Raw genomic sequence first — 6,787 nt, 5'->3', positions numbered from 1 at the left:
AGAGAATATTTGTGAAGCTAGAGACTCAGACACTACAAAATCTAATTGTCATGTCTTCCTGGAGCCCAGTGCCAATCCTATCTGTGCTGAGTAAGCACAGCCTATAAGACAGAAATAAACCATGGGAGCCACGTTTCTCAACTTCCAATTCCTTAAAAATAATAAAAGAGCAATGTTATTTTTGGATGAATGGTAAAGAGGCAGTGGAGGAATCACTTTAAGCAACAGGGCTTTGTAGCAGTTAGAACTACTGGAAATCCATACTTCACTTCCAGCAGTCTACATCTACAAAAATACAAATGGTACTAATTTACACAGACTCCAAAGAATAAACAATTATTCACTGGAAAATGTTGAAACAGAAAATACTGAGCTAATTTAATATATCTAAGCATGAAAAGGGAGAAAAATGGAAAACACTGAAGTAGTATTACACTTCAGTAGTTGAGTGTTTTTAAACTAGTACATTGCTATTGTTCTGGATTATTAGTGCATACTGAAGGTGTCTAAAAGGCACTAATAAAATAAAACACTAATTCTGACATCAATTCTGGCAGTGGTAGCATGCATTAGTGCATGTTGAAGACATCTAAAAAGCATTGATAAAACACTAATTCTGGCTTCAATTCTAGCAGTTCTGGTACCCATTAATGCATATTGAAGGTGTCTAAAAAGCACTGATGAAACACTAATTCTAGCTACTAAGGTGTCAAAACCCTTATATGTGTTTGTAAAATATCATTAATTCTCACAAAACCCATAAGAGGTAGAACCTCTTATTACCCTCATTATACAAACGAGGAAAGTGAGACTTAGAGAGTAGAAGAACAATACCTTAACTTGTACCACTAGGAAGATCGGAGCCAGGATTTGAACTAAGCAATGAGGCTGCAGAGACTTCACTTCTAGCACTCTACTGTTCTTCCTCTCAACAAAGACTTTCAATTTCCTAGTAAATGTTGCAATTAGAGACAGTCTGGTTATCATTAGGACTAATAAGAATGTATGTTATTACCATTGCTGTTTAGTGTCGTTCTAAAAGTTTTCAAAAAACAATAAAAAATGTGAATTAGAAACAAAGTTACAAATATAGAGAATATCAAGTTGTCATAATGTGCCCACGGTATGATTATATAGTATAAAAACCCAATGTAGTTAAGTAAAAAGCTGTTAAACTCAATAAAAGAAAATCAATACTGGGAAGAAACAGATTATTTATTTGCACAGAATATTTATTATCAGAGAGATAATATATTTTTAAAAAAGAAATTACAGCTCACGCCTGTAATCCCAGCACTTTGGGAGGTCAAGGCAGGTGGATCACAAGGTCAAGAGATCGAGACCATCCTGGCCAAAATTGTGAAACCCCCGTCCCTACTAAAAATACAAAAATTAGCTAGGTGTGGTGGCACGTGCCTGTAGTCCCAGCTACTTGGGAGGCTGAGGCAGGAGAATCACTTGAACCTGGGAGGCGGAGGTTACAGTGAGCCGAGATCATGCCACTGCACTGCACTTGGCGACAGAGCAAGACTCCATCTCAAAAAAAGAAAGAAGAAAAAAAAGAAAAAAGAAAAAGAAATCCCTTCACAATATTAACAAGAACAAAAACTATCTAAAAATCAACTATACGAAATGTTGGAACCTATATAAATAAAGTCATGCAGTTTTAATGAGATGTATATAATAAGGCTTAAGTAAATAGACTTTTTTTTTTTTTTTTTTGAGATGGAGTCTCACTCTGTGGCCCAGGCTGGAGGGCAGTGGCGTGATCTCGGCTCATTGCAAGCTCCGCCTCCTGGGTTCACGCCATTCTCCTGCCTCAGTCTCCCGAGTAGCTGGGACTACGGGTGCCTGCCACCATATCCGGCTCACTTTTTTGTATTTTTGGTACAGAAAGTCTTGATCTCCTGACCTCGTGATCTGCCCTCCTTGGCCTCCCAAAGTGCTGGGATTACAGGCATGAGCCACCGCACTTGGCCCGTAATATGTTTTTAAATAAGAAGACAATATTTATAAGAAGCAAATTTGTCTTAATATGTAGTGTTAACACAATGCCAACAACAAAAATTATCACTGATAATATTTTTGAGCCTTACAAAATGTCTGAAAATTTACCTGGGCATACCAAAATGTTAACGGTGGTTACATTTGAGGAGAGGAGGAAGTGGAAAAGTAAGGGTGGGGAAGATCAGGGAATTTCACTTTTTCATTTCAGTAATGTTTTCATTTTTTTGTATTACCATAATTTAATAGATAACAAAGTGGAAATAAATAAAGATCATCTAAAAAGTAATTTGGCAAGAATGGATAGGATCTTTAAAAGGAAGGCATACCAGGTTTTTCCTATACTGACGTGTATTTCAAGGCTATTGGCACAGACAGAAATAGACAAATAGATGAAATGGAAGAGATTGTTCATACTTATATTCTATTTCATATTTCAGGTGAGTTTTGTATGATAAAGAGGCCTGAACAAACAATAAAGGAGAGAACCATTATTGGAATAAATGGTGCTGATACAATTGCTTATTAATTCAGAACAAAAAAGTTAATTTAGTTTCTCAGTGTATTCCATGCTCCTGTATTAACGTGGGAAAGACTGAAAAGTTAAGAATAAAAACGACAAATTGGAGCCATTACCAAATTTTTGGAGTAAGGAGAATCTTCTAAGCCTAAATGTTTGATGGGAAAAGCCACAAAATAAAGATGAATAGAATTGACCACAAAGAAATTAAAAATTTCTCTTAGCACGCTTTACAAAATACAGCAAAAGTTGAGGCTATGATCCCTAATTAGCTTTCCTGTCTGAAATTTTTCTGTATAGTCCTGAGATATGCTGTCAGGAAAGATGTAAGACCAAAGATTATTTGTAAGAAACAGAAAGGCAATATCACATATATGGCCTGTTGATCTACTCAGAAGAAATACAAGGCTAAAATATATACAGATCTATAGATGTCTAAAATGTTACATTAGGCTATATTTAAGTTGCAAACGAGATGAAAAAGAACAGGTAATCCATGTAAAAGGAAAAATACTTTATGCCAGATATTTAGTCAGCAAGTATACTTAATAAGATTCTTTGGGTGTATTGGAATGCCAACATTTTTTTTTCCTATGACCTCATTGTTGTGTAGTTAAAAGGTGCAGATCATGTGGGTATCTGGAAAAACAGCTATTTTTCAAGTAGAGTAAATAAATTTTCATTTTATGAAGCTTATAAAATTCTATTTTTCATTTTCTGCCTCCAAATTATAAAGTTAAAAGATAAATATATGCTGTTAACATACATATCTACAATCATATTTAGCCATCTTTTATTTTTCTATTGCCTTCTTCCCAAATTTGCTGAGCTATGAAGTTGAACTGTACTCTGAATTACAGCATTTCATTAAAAGGTGTTTTGATAGTATGTATGGAATTAAAGGCACGTGAGTCAGATCTCATTTAAAACTAAGATCTCATTTCCTTGACTAAAAACAGTTGTACTAGCAAAAAAGAAAAAAAAAGAAAAAAAAGAGAACAAACCCGTTGCATTTGCATTTGTTTTCAATATGACTGCACACTTAGAAAATGTTTTTTATGATTTTGGTATTTCCTTAATAGGTTGATGATAATGAATGAAATAAGAATGAAAAGTAAATTTTTAAAATTTGGGCCGGGCGCGGTGGCTCAAGCCTGTAATCCCAGCACTTTGGGAGGCCGAGATGGGCGGATCACGAGGTCGGGAAATCGAGACCATCCTGGCTAAAATGGTGAAACCCCGTCTCTACTAAAAAATACAAAAAACTAGCCGGGCGAGGTGGTGGGCGCCTGTAGTCCCAGCTACTCGGGAGGCTGAGGCAGCAGAATGGCGTACCCGGGAGGCGGAGCTTGCAGTGAGCTGAGATCCGGCCACTGCACTCCAGCCCCAGCGACAGAGCGAGACTCCGTCTCAAAAAAAAAAAAAAAAAAAATTTGAAGGTAATTGAATATAACATTCTAGGTATTTTAATGCAATATTTTAAACCCATTTAACTTTTCTTTTGAATTCACAGTGATATTTTTCCCTTAAAAATTTGTATCTAAAGACAGTTTTGTAGATCTCCTTTGATATTCAGGAGGTATAAAAAAATGTTCAAGGACACCTGTCTCTGAACTTCACCTGCCAAATCTGAATCAACCATGCATCCATCCAACCTAGACCAAGCACAAATTTGACCTATCCTTACTGAGACTATGATTTGGGTTATATCCCAACAGGAGTCAGACTTCCTCCATTTAGACTATCTGTGCTGGCCTCATGCTGGTCTACTTCATTCAGTTTTGGATTTTCATGATGTTGTTTTGAGATTTCTAAATTTGCATTTCTGTCTCAGCATTGGACCAGTGAATCTCAACACTATGTACCATTTAATCACCTGAGGAATTTATAAAAAGTACTATACTCCACCACAAACCAGAATCAAATGATATTTTCTGAAATGCTTCCCAGGCAATTCAAATATACCAGTTTTGAAAATAATCAAACCAGGTTATGAGATCCTCATGAATGGGAGTTCATAGAGTCCCCACGTATTAAGCCCTGCCAACTTAATGCATAATGTGGGGTGGGTACTTGCATACATGATCATATTGATTGCACACAACTAAAGTCATAGAATAGGTATTAAAACCTCCATTTTGCAAATACGAAAAATAAAACTCAGACTATGCAATTTATTTTAGATTATACATCTTTTAGGTTTTAGAGACAGGATATTATTTCAGTACTTGGCAGACAGTAGATGTTCAATCAATGTTTGTTGACTGAATGAAAGTGTCAATTAATTAATGAAGACTCTAAAGCCCATGCTTCTGGCATTTCAGCATACTGCCTCTCCAGTCCTCATATTCTGGAAGTGTAGATGCTGGAGCCACAGGGGCCAGCCTGGCACTGAAGCAGGTGTGGAATCTGGGTGCCCAGGACTGGCTTAGAGCCTTATTTTGTAAGGGCCAGCATGGCACTAGGGTCATTCAGAAGCCCAGATTTGCTGGGGTTAATCTGGAGCTGGGGGTTGGCCTGATATTCAAGTGGATCCAGAGACTGAGTTTATTGAGTTGGCCTATAATAGCCCTAAAAACCTAAGTTTGTAGCAGGCCTGGAGCCTTGGGTCATGGTAGCCTGCTCAGTGCTGAGTTTTACTGGGGCAGGCCTGGTGCTTGGGTACAAGGAAAAGTCCTGTGTGCATTTTTCTCTTCTTTTCATATGCAGAAGTTATCTCTTTCCACAATGTGCTGCTTGGGGTTGGGAGATGGATGACTCAGGTAATGTGAAACTGTCCTTCTTACCCTCTTCAATGTCTTATTTCTGTGATATATCCTGGTGCTATAATCCCACATCTGGGTTCCTTAGCACTTGTGAAGGTATTTACTTGCATAGGTTTTTGTTCAAATTGATGCTTCCATGAGGAGATGAGCACTGGAAAGTCCTACCTCACCATCTTGCTGATGTCACTCCTGTTCCAAGTATTTTATAGTTACATTAAATGTAAATGAACCATACTTTCCAATTGAAAGACAGAGATTGTCATACTAGATTAAAAAATGACCCAATTATATGCTGTATACAAGAAACACATATTAGATGTAAAAGTAAAAATGCATTATAAAGACACAGATAGGTTAAAAGGAAGAAAAAAGATAAACAATGCAAAAATTAAGCAAAACACAGCTGTCTGTGTAAACATTACACAAAGTAGATTTTAGAACAAGTAATAGAACACTGATTATTACATTAGCTAAAATATTAGTATAACTGTTTTGGGAGGGTGAAAGAGGAAGGATGAAGGGAAGTATGCCAAATTTTTAATATAATAATAGGAAGTCAACAAATAATGACTTAAGTAAATCCAAAAGTTAAGAATATTTTTATCCCATATTATTTAGAAGTATGGGAGTAGTTACCACTGGGAAACAAATTATTTTTCATCATCTTGATACCTGCCATCTGATTTTCAAATTATATGCATGTATTACATTGTTAAAATAAGAAAAAAATAAAATGAAAAAGAATAAAAAGTAAAAACATAGTAAAGATAAAGATGTTCGGTTATCAGAATAAAGCATTTTCAATAGATTAATGACACAACCATGAGAAGATAATGCCCAGATGCTATGGGAGCTTAATTATCTTTCCTGTGGGGAAGACATTTGAGTGTTTCTCTTAGAGACAAGATAATTGGAGAATTAGTCGTTATGATATAGGCTGTGACCATAGAGCAGTTAGGTAGGGAGAACAGTGTTTCCTTTGCTTTATCAAATCATAGACTGTTTTTACTAAAGTTACTTTTACTTTAAACTTTGAGTTTCCAGTCCATTCTCTTTTTCTGTATTCTAGGTCTGAGATCTGGTAACTACCAGGTCTCAGATTGCAAATGGCAATTTGCAAAGACAAACAGATTTGTCTATTGCAAAGGGCAGATTGCAAAGACAACAGCACCTTCAGAGACCACTTGTCAGGAAGTAACCATATTGTACAATTTGACTTTACCTTGCTATTTCAGGCTACACATCCTAGATATGACACTGCTCTCAGGTGAAACCTTGAAAATAGGTGATGCTTTTCGTCACCATACAGGAAAAGGCCCTAAGACTCTCTAAGGCCTTTCTACTAAAAGTGTGGCGCACAGACCAGCAGTCTTGCCGTCAGTTCGGGTTAGGTTGGTTGTTGGACTTTCATAATTTCATTATCACTCCTATTTAATCAGAATCCATGGAATCAAAATTTGCATTTGAGCAAGATCCCCAGGTCATTTTCATATTAAAG

Source organism: Colobus angolensis, unplaced genomic scaffold (genome assembly GCF_000951035.1).
Source record: "Colobus angolensis palliatus isolate OR3802 unplaced genomic scaffold, Cang.pa_1.0 Scaffold67, whole genome shotgun sequence".
NCBI lineage: Eukaryota > Metazoa > Chordata > Mammalia > Primates > Cercopithecidae > Colobus > Colobus angolensis.
This window is presented reverse-complemented; position numbering follows the sequence as displayed.